Consider the following 15,593-nt stretch of genomic DNA (forward strand, 5'->3'; position numbering starts at 1 on the left):
ATTGATGTCCATTCTATACGACGGAGACCAAAACTGTACCACATAGTCAAGGATGGGTCTAACTAATGCTATAGTTTGATAATTACCTCTGCATTTCTATTCGTAACCGTCTTAGTAATGAAACCTAATGCTCTGTTAACTTTTTTTCCTGGCGCTAATGCACTATTTCCTGGATTTATGGTCAGGACTCACTAGAACTCCTAAGCCTCTCTCCCGTTCATTTTTCTCTAAAAACGTGTTATCTAAGCTATATAAATTTTCGGGGTTGTGTAACCATACGTTTAACACGCTGCACTTTGAGATATTGAAGTTCATATGCCATTTCACTGACCATGTGAACAATTTGCAAAGATCCTCCTGCAGAATCTCAGCGTCGTCTCTTGACCTAATTAGGTGTCCTATTTTAGTGTCGTCCTCAAACTAACATCACTATTAATCCCATTGTCCAAGTCGTTTATGTACGTAATGAACAATAAAGGATCCAAAACCGAGCCCTGGGAAACTCAACTAGAAACATTCCCCCACCTGGATTTTACACAATTTATGGTTACCCGCTGCTTTCTATCACTGATACCTAATTCATTCTAATACTTTTCCTCCTATGCCGAGGGTTTTGATTTTATTTAGTAGTCTCTGGTGTGGCACCTTGTCAACGTTTTCCTTAAGTCAAGAATGTCATCATAACTATCATTGTTATCTGACGCCTTATATACGTTAGTATAAAAATATAAAAGTTTATCACACATGACATACCCTTGGAGAAACCATGCTTTGAGTCACAAATCAAATTATCTTTCGTTGTGATCTCTGAGTCTATTAACTACTATTGATTGAAGCATTTTACCATAACAAATATCAAACTGATTGGCTTGTAGTTGCATATAAACGATTGATTTCCCTTTTTGAAAATAGGAACAACGTTTGCCTGCCCCCAACCAATAGGCACAAAACCAGTGTCTACCGACTTACTAAATATTTTTGTTAATTGGTCGTAGATTTCAAATTTACGCTTTTTAAGCACTCTCAGAAAATTTTCATCTGTACCCAATGCTGATATTTGATAGTCTACTTTCTTCATCCCCACTGAAAATCGGATCGCAGTCAGGTACCTTATCTAACCTCTCCTTAGTAAACACCGAGAGAAAATATTTGTTAAACGCCTCACTCATTTTTCCTCCGATTCTATCATGACATTTTTGTCGTTTTTAATTGGGCCTATCCTTTCCTTATTTTTTGTTCTGTAGAGATGAAAGAAGCCCTTTGGGTTGGATCTCACTTGTCTGGCAACCTTAATTTCATAGTTACGTTTCGCTGTGCGCGTGTTCTTTTTAACCAGTCTAGCCATATCGTTATATTTGGATCTAAGGTGTGTTTCCCCGTTTTTTATTCTTACGTAAAGTCCTCTTTTCATTCCGATCTCATATTTCAGCCTATCCGTCATCCATTTAGGAGTATTACTATTCTTCCGTATTGACTTGAGAGGAATAGATTTATTTTGTGCATTTAGAATTAAAGCTGTTAGGTTACTGTACATTTCATCCAAATCACTGACCGGGCTGTTGACCTCGCGCTTGTAAGTGACCTGACCCAAGATGTGCATATTACCCTCCGTGACCCGACTCCTGACAGCACTAATGACGTCTGGACTGACCGTGTATCTGACCTCGTCACAGCCCCCTGGGTATGTCTCGTAAGTGACCAAATGTCTTAAATACCTTCTCATCTGATCAAATTATCTCTCCTGAAGCCGGGGACTAGAACGTTATTCGTACTATCTAATTCTTTCCAAATTATATTAGATCTTAGTTCTTGATGATCGCTAGAGCCTAGGCTATCTCCCACTTTTATGTTTCTCGTTAGGTGTTCATTATTGGTTAAAAGTAAGTTCAGAGTATTCTCTCCCCTCGTAGGATCGGTAACAATTTGTTTTAGGAAATTGTCCTGCACCACATCTAAGAAATTTTGCGCTTACTGATCTCCTACTAAAATTTCCCAGACAATGTTTCTATAATTAAAATCTACCATGATCACAACGTTTTTGTACTAGGACGCCCTGCGAATTCCATGAATCAGGGGATCAGTTTGCTCAATGCCGAGATTAGGTCTATATAGGACGCAGATTATAAGTTTCTTATTCTTGGCTATAATCTCCACCCAAATAGATTCCGTACTATTGTCTTTCTAAATTGAATTGTTGATAATACAGTTTATTGTACTTTTAACGAAAAGTGCTACTCTTCCCCTACTCCTGCCAACCCTGTCCTTGTGAAAAACTTCTATCTCGATTTCCGGAAGGAAATGTCTATCAGCCATGTTGATACAGGATTCAAATCTCTTTACGCATGCTTTACCTCGCAGCAAATAAATTTTATTTATTACGCCTCTACTGTTTGTATAGTAAACTTTTAGTTTATTCTCACTCCACCTGATTAGGTGATTCTTTTCACAGTCCCTCTCTGAGCTGTTTCTATTGCCTAAACTATATTCCGAAGTACAGGATACCTACTGTGCTTCTCGCTAAAGGGATTCAGCAAGGAGCCGAAATCCTTTGGGTGACAAGTGTAACCCGTCCTTTGTATATAGATGATTCCTACCATAAAAGTGATCCCAGGTGTCGACAAGTGTCCATCCATTAGCCTTACAATGTTTTGCCAGACTGTAATTCCTTGCAATAACCCTGGAATGCCACATGTCTCCAACTCTACGCCTCGGAAGGATTCCACATCCAACAGCAACCCTTCCCTTCTTCTTATCTAGCGCATCCTGGAACCGTGCAAACAATTCCTCACTCCCTAACTTACCTATGTCATTCCCACCAGCACTCAAGCGAATCATGGGTTTAACACCTTCCCCGACTATACAATCTTCTGTCCTATCTCTAACATCACCTATCCCCGTCCCGGGGAAAAAACACCTGGGTCCTATGCCTCCTATCTTTGTCGCAGAAGGCCCTATCTAAATACCTCACCTGGCTATCTCCTACAACCAAAATCTTACCTGTGGGCAGGGATCTAGCGACTGCCCTACCCTTCTTCTCTTTCATCGTCTTCGTTTCTTCTTCTTGTAGACCCGTGAGAACTTGAAAAGAGTTTCTGCATGCAAGCAGGCCTGGTGAAGACTTTTTACCTTTTTTCCATGTTTTATTTGTCACAGTTTCCCACCCAGGTCCCAAGCATGGTTTGTCGTCCGTATTATTATTATTTTTTTTTTTTTTTGGGGGGGGTCTTCGAGCGAAGAACTCGATTCTCCTCTTTAAGGCCCTCAACGGTCCTCTCTAAGGCTACAATTTTACTACATAGATATTGTACCTCTTCGGCGCTGATCACTAAAACACAACCACTCGCCATCTCACTGAAGCAGCTACCCCAGTTTGACCTGACCTGAGTGACACCTACTGCTCAACTGAGTAACCATGTAGTGAGCCCAAAAACAATTGGTTGTTTTTAGAGAAGATTAGTTAACTTGGTATCTACTTATTTATTTGTTTGTTTATATATCCAACTCTATTTATTAATTTATTTGTTGATTCATTAATTTATACATTTGTGTTTATTTATTTGTTTGTTTGTTTAGTTATTCATCTTTTTATCTATTGATTTATTTGTTACATATATTCATTTCTGCATTTGTGTTTATTTATTAGTTTGTTTATAGATTTATTCTATATATTTTTTACATATCTCTGTGTTCATTTATCTATTGTGCTGGCTTTGAGTGAAACTAAGTTGAAAGGGAAGGGTGAGTGTAAGTTTAGGAGTGTAAGTGGGAGGTTATCAGGAGTGAAGAGAGGGCGAGGGAGGGAAGGGGTGGCTATTCTAGTAAGTGAAGAGATAGGTAAACGGGTAGTGGAGTGGAAGGAGGTTTCCTCAAGGATAATGTGGATGAAGGTGAAACTGGGAAAGGAGATGTGGGTCTTTGTAAGTGCATATGGGCCTGGCAGTGAGAAGAGTGTAGAAGAAAGGGAGGCCTTTTGGATAGATTTAAATGAGTGCATAGAGGATTTAGGAAGAAATGTAAATGTAATAGTACTGGGAGACCTTAATGCTAGGGTACGAAATGGTCCAATTGATGGAGTGGTTGGGAAATGTGGAGTTCCAGGAAAGAATCGTAGTGGAGAGTTGATGGTGGAAATGTGTCTAGAAAGAGAGTTGATGATAGCAAATACAGTGTTTCGGAAGAAAGTCAAGCATAAGTACACATGGGAGAGGGTGGTGGAGGGAAGGGTGGTAGATAGAGCGCTAATGGATTATGTAGTGGTAAATAGGATTATGATAGGAAGAGTTAAGGATGTACATGTGCTAAGGGGAGAGGGTGGGGGAATATCAGATCATTTTTTGGTGGAAGGTAAGTTGAGAGTGGAGGATAGATGGAGAAAGAGGAAAGGGACAAAAGGTAGAGAGGTTCTTGGAGTGAACTCTTTGAATGAAAAGGGAAGGGAGAAGGAGTACGAAAAGAAGCTGAGGGAGGAGTGGGAGGGAGTAAAGGATAGAGTGGAACTGGGTGTGGAGGAGGAATGGGGATGGTTCAAGGAGGGAGTCATAAAGTGTGCAAGGATGGTGTGTGGAACAAGAAGGACAGGGGGAAATAGAAGAAAGGGTAGTAAATGGTGGGATGAGGAAACAAAGAAAGTTGTAGAAGAGAAGAAGCGAGCTTTCACAGATTGGTTACAAAATAGGACGAGGGAGTCATATGAGACGTAAAAAGAAAAGAAAAGAGAAGTAAAGCAAAAGGTAAAGGAGGCAAAGAGGAGAGCAGATGTGAAATGGGGTAAGAGTATGACAGAAAATTTTGAAAGTAATAAAAAGATGTTTTGGAAAGAAATTAAGAGAGGAAGAGGAGGCGAATCAAGTAGAGAAGAAAAGGTAAAAGGTGCAGATGGAGAGATGATAATGGAAGAGAAGAAAGTAAGGGGAAGGTGGGCAGAATATTTTAGGGAGTTGCTAAATGTGAAGGAGGATAGGGAGGGAAAGATAGCTGCAGTGGGAAATGCGAAGAAAATGAGAGTGATGAGTGAGGAGAATGGAGGAGAAATAAGGAAGGATGAGGTGAAGGCAGCTGTTAAGATGATGAAAGCAGGTAAGGCACCTGGTCTGGATGGATGCCATGCAGAATGTCTGAAAAAGGGAGGTACAGTGATAGTGGACTGGCTGGTGAGGTTATTTAATGTTTGCTGGAGAGAGGGTAGAGTGCCGGAGGACTGGAGGAGTGCCTGTATAGTTCCTCTTTACAAGGGAAAAGGGGATAAGTGTGAATGTAGTAGTTTCAGAGGGATTAGCTTGTTAAGTGTAGTTGGGAAGGCTTATGGGAGGATCTTGATTGAGAGGATTAGGAGAGGAACAGAAGGAGTAATTGGTGAGGAACAGTGTGGATTTAGGACAGGTAGAGGTTGTGTAGATCAGATCTTTGTGGTAAGACAGATATGTGAGAAAGCTATAGGAAAGGGGAAGGATGTTTTTTGGGCTTTTATGGATCTGGAAAAGGTTTATGATAGGGTAGACAGAAAGGCACTGTGGGAGGTTATGCAGATATACGGGATAGGAGGAAAGCTTCTGGGAGCTGTCAAGAGTTTTTATGAGAGTAGTAGAGCTTGTGTCAGGATTGGAAATGGAGAGAGTGAGTGGTTCGAGGTAAAGGTGGGACTTCGTCAAGGATGCGTTATGTCACCCTGGCTGTTCAACTTATACATGGATGGGGTGGTGCGAGAGGTAAATGCAAGGGTAGTGGGTCAGGGATTGGAGATGGTTAAAGAAAATGGAGAAAAGTGGGAGGTGAGCCAGCTGTTGTTTGCGGACGACACTGCGCTTGTGGCAGGATCGGAGGAGGGATTGAGGAAGTTGGTGGCAGAGTTTGGGAGAGTATGTGATAGAAGAAAGCTAAAGATAAATGTGGGTAAAAGTAAGGTGATGAGATGTACAAGGGGTGAAAGTGGCAGTAGACTGGAAGTGAACATTAAGGGAGAGCGACTGGAGGAAGTGGATAGTTTTAGGTGCAAATGTGGCAGGCAAAGGTGGAGTGAAGGTGGAGGTAGAATGTAGATTGAGAGAAGCGAGTAAATGCCTTGGTGGATTAAAGAGTGTAATGAGGAATAGACATTTGGGAATGGATGCTAAGAGGAGACTGTATGAAGGAGTGATTGTGCCAACAGCACTGTATGGAGCAGAAACATGGAACATAAGAGAAGAAGAGAGAAGGAGTTTGAATGTGTTTGAGATGAGGTGTCTGAGAAGTATGATGGGGGTTACTAGGTGAGCAGGCGAATATGCTTGTCCAAGAAATGGTCTAGTCAGATGATACCCCCAAATCCTCCTGAGACAACGTAGGTGGATGGTGTTGAGTCTATGCAGAGGTCGCGATAAGTGTCTGGCCGTTCTCGTTCCTCCTGGTTGCGTGGCCGGGAGTTGTAGTTGTCTCCCACTCAGGCGTTGAAGTTTCCAAGTACAAGTGTTTAGTGGCAGGAATATCCCTAATAGTGGTCCTCCTCATAGAACTCATCTTTACCCTCGGCTGAGGAGTTGAATGTAAGCATAGATTCCAATGTCTTGAGCTCACTGCTTGTTATGACGATCTTCCTTGAATCATTAATCAGACACAGATCATCTGAGAGGCCAGGCATTATCCTGAAGGTTCAAATAAGGCAGGCCAGCCGATTTGCCTCTCCGAACTAAGAGAGGCCACCTTTTATTGCTCTGAATCAGGGACCGAAGAAAAAGTGTTACTAGGCGCCTTAACTTAAACTCTGGAAAGACGAAGACTGCGGGGTGACCTAATAGAGGTGTTCAAGTGAATCAAAGGTTTTAACAATTGGATTGATGGAACTGATCAAATCGTAGCCAGGTTTGATTAAAAAAAAAAAAAAAAAAAAAAAAAAAAAAGTGACACCCGGCCCTACAGAAAATTCGAGGTTATTGTGAACATCGACAAGAACGGGTTGAATGGCCATCGAATCATAGAGAATTCATTTGCCCTTTGGCTAATCTTATCGAATACACCTTCATCACCAATGGGTGACCAGTTAGGGAGCCAATATTGTCGCTGACAGTGACCATGTGGTGGTTTGAACTGGGTTGCATGATCTCATAAAAAGAACAATTTTGTCTTACCTGATAATATTAAGATAAATGCATGTTCTTAATGTGATTTATAATCCCCTGCTGAAATAGGAACTTAATAATGAGGGAAAGTGTAAGAGATCATAAGGCTTACACTCGGCAGTTCCATGTCCCTTACCATCTGTCATCCCTATCCATAGAATGATCTAATCTTCTCTTACAGCAATCAATTATTTCAGCACTTACTACATATACTGAGTCTATTTCATTTGTTAACCACTCTATTGGTAAACCAGTTATTGCCTATTTCATCTGTAGTGATTCCTAACCAAAGTTTGTCCAATCCAAATCCGTTACTATGATTCCTACCCTTCTGCCATAATATGATGGTCTTGTCTGCATTACCCTTATTATGGACCATGGCCATTGTCCATTTCAATAAAGTAATAATAATACTAATAATAAATTTATTTGGCAAAGAATCAATATACATGAAGTGCAGATAATGGCAAGAACACATAGTTCGAAATAACAATTGCAATTGCCGAGGATAACACAGAAAAACATGTACGCTTATTTCCATTGTGGTCTTCCATTAGATCACCCCGCACTCTTCTCAAAGCAAGTATATGGTTGGATGATGGGAATTTGTAATGTTTTGACTATGAGTATGGTTCTAGAGAATGCATCTTGAATAGTCTGTTGGTATTGTACATTATAAATACTTTAGATTTTTGGTTACAAATAAACTTTTTCTATAAAGAAGCGAAGTGATAGAAAATGAAAATGTTTAGGGGTGACCTTATATTTTGTTCCCGTTTGAAGGCTCACTGCTCATGTTATAATGCTTAATTTTAATATTTCGCAAAATAGCAGCTTGTCGTGGATGGTACCAGAAAGAATTTTATTTTCTATTATTCTTATAACAATCAAACACAGTCAACAACGCTTTTGTGTCAACATGTATGGGGTATCAATCTGTTACACTATAATTGATCTTTGGGGAACAGACTAACGACACACCCAAGAATATGGAAAATGATCAGAATCATCCCTTACATAAAATGGGAAGACACCATGAACTTGGTAACTACAATTTTGTTTTATGGTTTGTTATCAGATCAATATATTGTCGATAACGGATTGCAACAACAAAATATACCCACAAGAAACCTTTGATACCGTAACAGAGCTGGATACAGAAAAATACAATCAAGAAATATGAAAACAAAATAAATTTCATATGTATTTATCTTATTCAATCTTAAAACAATAGTATTGTAGCCTCTGCGCGAAACCCACTCCGTTTATTGGCCATGTAGTTAGAGAAATTGTTTCTCTCTACTTCTAGATTAAACCTGAGATGAAAAATTGAAGACCAGCTCGATCTAGGACGCTGTATGTTGGATGAAAATAACGCAACTAAATGACCCAAGTTACAATTTAAATGACTCCTTGATGGTGAGGTCCCTCATAGCAAAACATGTCTTCAGTCTTTCCTTGACCCATTTTACATTCTCGCTTGCCTTCTTGTAGATTATCGTAGAGTCTAGGAGCATCTTGATCTGGGTTTTGACAGCTTTAGGTCACTATATCTCACTTTTTCAATATTTAGTGTAAAATTATTCTAATTTCTAATATCAATACCTTTAGAGGTTAGAAAACCTTTAGGACTATCACCCGCACCCTCGACTCGCCACTTTTTGAGAAGCGAAATAGGTTAAAATGTTTTCAGCGATTTCTACAGGATTTATTTTTCATTGCCTATTTGGGATTTCGGCCCATCCATCCATTTCACTCTCGGATTTTTTAAAGTTCACCCCATTTATATCTGCTATCCACACAGAGTATATACAGAGGACAAAAGTGGGTTTTCACCTGGTTTGAAATTAGTACAAAGTGACTGGGAAGCCGCACTGCACTGATGCGCCTGCCTATTCCAGAATGATATACAAAGGCTGGAGAGCACTTCAAATGCGGTAATTTGTTAAAAGCGGAAGGATCACAAATATCAGAACAAGTAGCCCCCTCCCTCAAGTGTTCGACTAATTTCCTTTTAAATGTCTCCAAACTGATTTGTGAAACTACAGAATTAGGTAGCGAGTTGTGTGTTGATACGTCTGATGCTGTAGAACCTTCTTCTTAAATCAAGGGAAGATCTCTGCATGGAAAGTTTATATTGATGACCCCTAGTGGTAATATCAGGGGTACCTGCAAATACGCCAAGAGAAATTGATGACATTTCATTATGAAATTTCCAGTATTTAATCACATTTCTTAATGGTCTCTCATAGACGGAAAATACGTCGAGGGCCTTTAGTCTTTCCTTGGAAGAGATGTGTTGCATTCTTTGAAGCAGATGACTGAGAATGAGATGAGTAAATAAAGTGGAGAGGGCTTCAGATACTAGTGGAATGTCTATCGAGTAAAGAAAAGAGAGGGCTCTTCCACGGTGGGACGCAGCAGCTAATCCCCCCACCCCCACCCCCCTTCTTCACGGTATGACAACCTCCCTCCTCACCCACTCAAAATAAAAAAGAAGCAGGTCACAAGAATATGAATTCGGGCAGCGTTATTCCTTCATAATTTCCCACTATTCACTCATCTTTTCCATGCTCGACAGATATTACAATGGTGTCATAATGACACAGCATACCAAGAGAATTCCTTTCGGTCCACAGAGAGTCCGTGTGAAAAAATATAATTAAAAGATAAAGAAAAATAGATCAATAAATTAATAAGAAAAACACCAAATGCCCCACGTCACCCTGGACATCTATCTTAATCTCGGACTTCCTTTCAAGCTCACTCCATCCTTGTCTGATCCCCACACACTGCCATTTTTTCCCATGTACCCAAAAACTGTTCTGCGCTATCCGACAGCCCCCCTCACATTCAAATAATCAAAATTCCCCACTTCCTCAAGCGTATCACCATTTGTACTCGCATTCAGTCTGCCACCATCACTATTTCTTATACAACTCATCACTTTACCTTTGCCCACATTCACTAGAAACATTTTTTTAAATACATATCCAAACTAAATCGCCAACTGTTTCAGTTCTTTTAATATCAACCACAAACGCAGTCATATGCAAATAACAACTGATTCAGCTTTCATATTCTTCAATCCTCACTCACCAATTCCAAATTTCTTTCTAGCATTCTTGAATTTACCTTCCTTAACATGCCGCCCATAAACACGTTGAACAACCATGACGAAATCACACACCCCTGATGCAGTCCTACATTCATCTCACCCCCTTCATTTTCCCTATAGCCGACACTCACACGTGTGCTATTCTTGTAGAAACTTCTGACTGCCTGCAACAGACTTCCACCTATTTCATACCTTTGTAGCACAAAGTTCTGTCACCCATACCATACGCCTTTTCAAAGTCCATAAAAAATCCTAAACACTTCTCACATATCTGTCTCACCACAAAACGTTGAACTACGCACCACCTCTTACACCCACACTGCTCTCCCCTAACCACTCCCTCTGGTCCCCTCCTATTCTTGTTCCACATCCACACACATTCAAAGATCTAGTTACTTGGGTTCTGATTGGAATCTTCCTCACAGGGCTTCTTTCGCCTAAGCTCCTTGTAGGAGAACCTTACAGAAAGTGGGGTTTCTAGTCACCAGTTGAACAGTAGTCGTCACTCAGGTCAGGTCAACTGGGTAGCTGCTTTAAATAGTGATATGGAGAGTGGCTGTGTTAGAGAGTTCAGCGCCGATGAGGTACAATCTCTACTTAGTAGAATTGAAGCCTTGGAGGATCTGTAAAGTGCCTTAAAGAGGAGAATCGAGTTCTCCACTCGAAGGCCCAAAATACGGAAGACAAACCAAGTTTGGAGCCTGGATGGAAAACGGTGACAAATAAGGCGCGGAAAGTTGGGAAAAAGTCCTTAACAGCCCCGCTCGATTGCAGGAACTCGTTTCAAGCACTAGCGGGTCTACAGGAAGAAGAAACAAAGGAAATTCAAGAGAAGAAGGGAAGGGCAGACGCTGGATCCCTGCCCACAGGTAAGATTTTGGTTGTAGGAGACAGTCAAGTGAGGTACTTAGACATTGGACGCAGGTGTGTTTCCCCGGCGCGGGGATAAGTGATGTTAGAGATAGGGTTGAAGAGTGTTTGGTAGGGGAAGCTAAGGACCCTGTCGTTTGCTTGAGTGCTGGGGGCAATGATATAGGTAAGTTAGGGAGTGAGGAATTGTTTGCGCGGTTCCGGGATGCGCTAGATAAGATTAGGAATAAGGGAGGAGTTCCTGTTGTATGTGGAATCCTTCCGAGGCGTAGAGTTGGAGGCATGTGGCATTCCAGGGCTATTGTAATGAATTGCAGGCTGGCAAAACATTGTAAGGCCAATGAATGGGCATTTGTCGACAACTGGGATCGCTTTTACGGTAAGAATCATCTATATACAAGGGACGGGGTGCACTTGTCGCCCAGAGGATTTCGGCTCCTTGCTGAATCCCTTGAGCGAGAAGTAGGCATCCTACAGTTTTTTTTTTTTTTTTTTTTTTCTTTTTTTTTTTTTTTTTTTTTTTTTTTTTTTTTTTTTTAGATTACGTGGGAGAGTAGGGGAGGAAGTATCGGAATATAGTTTAGGCAATAGAAACAACTCAGAGAGGGATTGTGAAAAGAATCGCCAAAGCAGGTGGAGGGATGATAAACTTAAAGGTCAGATATCAACAGATATACCATTCGCTAAAAATCATCGTATTGCTCGAAAAAGTACTTTTTAAAAGCATACAAATAAAGTTTTTACCTGTTACAGAAGAATTTATTCAGAAAATTCACTTTTAATTGCGCCTCACATACCACTTTTCCGAAGTCTAGATGTTCTAGTCGATTAGTAATTAGTACCAGTAATCGCCGCTAGGTGAACCGGCGGTGACGTCACAGTTGCCAAACAATCGGACAAAGAAACACACGCTGTAGTTCAGCTCAGTCATTCCAATCGAGTTATTCATCTTCATGTTCGTTTTTAATCCAAATTTGTTCGCAAAAATGGCCCATTGTGCATTCCAATTCGGAAGGATAGTATGTATGGTGGAAGAAGAAGAGGAAGAGGAATTTGATATCGCCGAACATCGCATTGTAAAGCCTTACCAGTTCGAACTGATAATAGGACAGCCCGTCTCTTCGTCGGAATACAGTGCAAGTGAATATGAAGAAAGTGGTGAACAAAATAGCGAAGAAGAAGGGGAAAGCGATTTGTCAGATTCAGAACCCGAGACCACGGGGGAGGAGACGGAATTCGACGGCGACGTTGATTTAGACGGTGCCGAGAATCAAGATGGGCCTACCACCCCTCCTAGACGCAAACGCAAAAGATCTGACCACTCTCATAGGATTGGGAATACCAACTGGTATGAAATTCAGTGCATTATTCCTACCTTATTTAGGCTATCATTGCAAGCATGGGATGGGGTCCTTTGTTTTTATGTCGACGATTATTTGTCAGTCTCTCTCTAAAATTCCAAGCATGGGGGGAAAATTAAATTATATGAATTGCCTTGTGGCCATTTCTTCCTGCAATATCGAGATTATTCATTTAAAATACTGGAATGAATGAATGAATACATGTAAATAAAATGAAGCCAAATAATCTTTTAATAAGTACCAACTGTGTATTTTCTATTTTACTAAACACACTGAAGTGCATAAAAATAAAAATATGTACAAGGAAAAACATCATAAAATGACTATCAATATTTATGCAGTTGTTTCTTTCAGGCTATACATCAGGATTTACCACATCCTTGGTAAAAAAAAAAAAAAAAACAGAAAAGTTTTGCCATCTTGTGCAGTCTCACGAATTCGTGCACAGTGGGAAAGTGAGGACTACATACTGTGGTTTCAAATATCCCCAAGTTTGATGTGAACGCAATGACATGTGATATAAATATCAGGAAGCAATGTGGACTTATGAAATCACTGTTAGTTTGATTACAAAGTCATGTACCATGTACTAGTCTGTTGACTCTTTATCATGTTTATGTGATGGCAATACTGCTGCTGTACACAACCTAGTCAGTGCTTCAATGATTAAACCGTGTTCGCGATTGTCTTTCAGACACTACATCTGATTTAGTGTGTCTTTTGTAGGTATCTGCAATATTTTATACCTCCGGTCCAGCGGCGGCGCCAGGAATTTTTAGTTGGGGAGGCTAAGGGGGGGCTGAGCAAATATTTGGGGGGCTAATAGTAATATGATAATACACATATATTATCCTCATTTCAGAAGGGGAGGGGGTTAATGGTAGGGCTAGCACTGATGGCTGACAAATCTTTAGCCCTGGCAATTAAAAATTCCACTTAATAAAATTATTTCAATGAGTGTTTTAAATTTTCAATTTGCTCATTTCAGTTGGGGGGGCTAATGGGGGGGCTGCCCCCCCCCCTGGCGCCGCCACTGCTCCGGTCCATGGCTTCAGGGCCAGTTTAATTCACTAGGCCTACTAGGCCTATATAGGCCATCCTGCATGTCCATGGAATTTATAACAAGCCCTCTCTGACATAGGCATAGGCCTAAGCCTAACGCATGCACATGATCCATGGAGTCAGAATAAGTATATTGCCTACGGTACCTCAAGCCTCCGGCGTTTATCAAACGCTGACCTCCTACTTTTCTTTTTTTGGTTTCGGCGTGGAATGCTTTGTAGTAGCTGCAAAAATTGAGGGCACGGCATCAGGTTTTAGATGTCTCCTGGTCTTCTCCATAAATCCAATCGATAACGCTAGATTCATTTCGAAGCATTCCTCTTCGAAGTGGTCAGAGCAAAGTTCTGAAAACTTCGAAGGATCCCACAGTTTGCCCGGTCTTTTTGCCTGCTCTGTTCACCTTTCTATCCATTCCGATCGTCGGGCTGGCTCCGTAGGAAATTGAAAGAAACTCCTCCCACTTCCACTACCATTGTTGCAGCCTGCGGCAACGCAGTACACCATTATTATCACAATTTTGTGACAATAAAAAAAAAATTAGACACTTAAGAGACGACACACGACTGACAATGCAAAAGCGATACGATACACTCTCAGAATAACAATATTGTTTGGCAACTGTGACGTCACGAACGCGGAATTCCCCGAACGTTCCCGAAGCGCACGGGCGGGTTGTTTCGAATAGCAGACGACGCAATGAGATGAAGACAAACAACTGTTTTTGCCAAATTTGATAAGATGTAGATGGTGGAATTATATAGAATACTGTCAGTATGCTTTTTTATGTACATTAAACTGTAAATACAAAAAGTTACGGAAGTCTTGATATCTGACCTTTAAAGTTTACTATACAAATAGCAGAAGCGTAATTAACAAAATTTATTTGCTGCGAGGTAAAGCATGCGTAGAGAATTTTGATATTATAGCTCTTACTGAATCCTGGATCAACATGGCTGATACACATTTCCTTCCGGAAATCGAAATAGAAGGATATAATTTTTTTTTTTCACAATGACAGGGTTGGCAGGGGTGGGGGAGGGCTAGCACTTTTCTTTAAAAATACAATAGATTGTATTATCAACAATTCGATTAAGGAAGAGGACACTACGGAATCTATTTGGGTAGAGATTATAGGCAAGAATAATAAACTTATTATTGGCGTCTTATATAGACCTCCTAACCTCAACATTGAGCAGACCTACCCCTGATTCATGAAATTCGCAGGGCGTCTCAGTGCAAAAACGTTGTGATCATGGGAAATTTTAATTATAGAAACATTGACTGGGAAACTTTAGTAGGAGATCAGGAAGTACAAAATTTCTTAGATGTAGCGCAGGATAATTTCCTAAAACAAATGATTACCGATCCTACGAAGAGAGAGAATACTCTGGACTCACTCTTAACTAATGATGAGCACCTAACGAGTAACGTAGAAGTGGGAGATATTCTTGGCTCTAGCGGTTATCGACAAATAAGATTTAATATTATTGGGGAAGAATGAAAAAGTATGAATAACGTTCAAATACTGGACTTCAGGAGTGCCAATTCTGACAATATAAAAACCTATCTGAAATTTAATATGAAATGTCATACGGGCGTTTCGGACATGATCAGGGGTCAGGTCGTGACCATGGGTCAGGTCATGACCAGGGGTCGGGTCACGGAGGGTAATATACATACTTTGGGTCAGGTCACTTGGGGGCGGGGATAAATGAACAGATAAATCAGCGATTTGAATGAAATGTATAGCAATCTAACTGATTTAATTATTAATGCACAAAATACATTTATCCCCCTGAAGTCAATACGGAAGAATAGTAATACTCCCAAATGGATGACGGACAGATTGAAACATGAGATCGGAATGAAAAGAGGACTTTACGTAAAAATAAAAAATAAATGGGAAACGCACCTTAGATATAGATATAATGAAATGGCAAAGTTGGTTAAATACAGCAAAACGTAATTATTAAATTGAGGTTGCCAGTCAAACAAGATCCAATCCTAAGGGTTTCTTTCATTTCTATAGAACAAAAAAAAATAAAGAATGGGACCAATTAAAAACGATGAAAATGTCATGATAGAATCGTA

This window comes from Oratosquilla oratoria, chromosome 35 (genome assembly GCF_046742065.1).
Source record: "Oratosquilla oratoria isolate Oo_2021 chromosome 35, ASM4674206v1, whole genome shotgun sequence".
NCBI classification, from domain to species: domain Eukaryota; kingdom Metazoa; phylum Arthropoda; class Malacostraca; order Stomatopoda; family Squillidae; genus Oratosquilla; species Oratosquilla oratoria.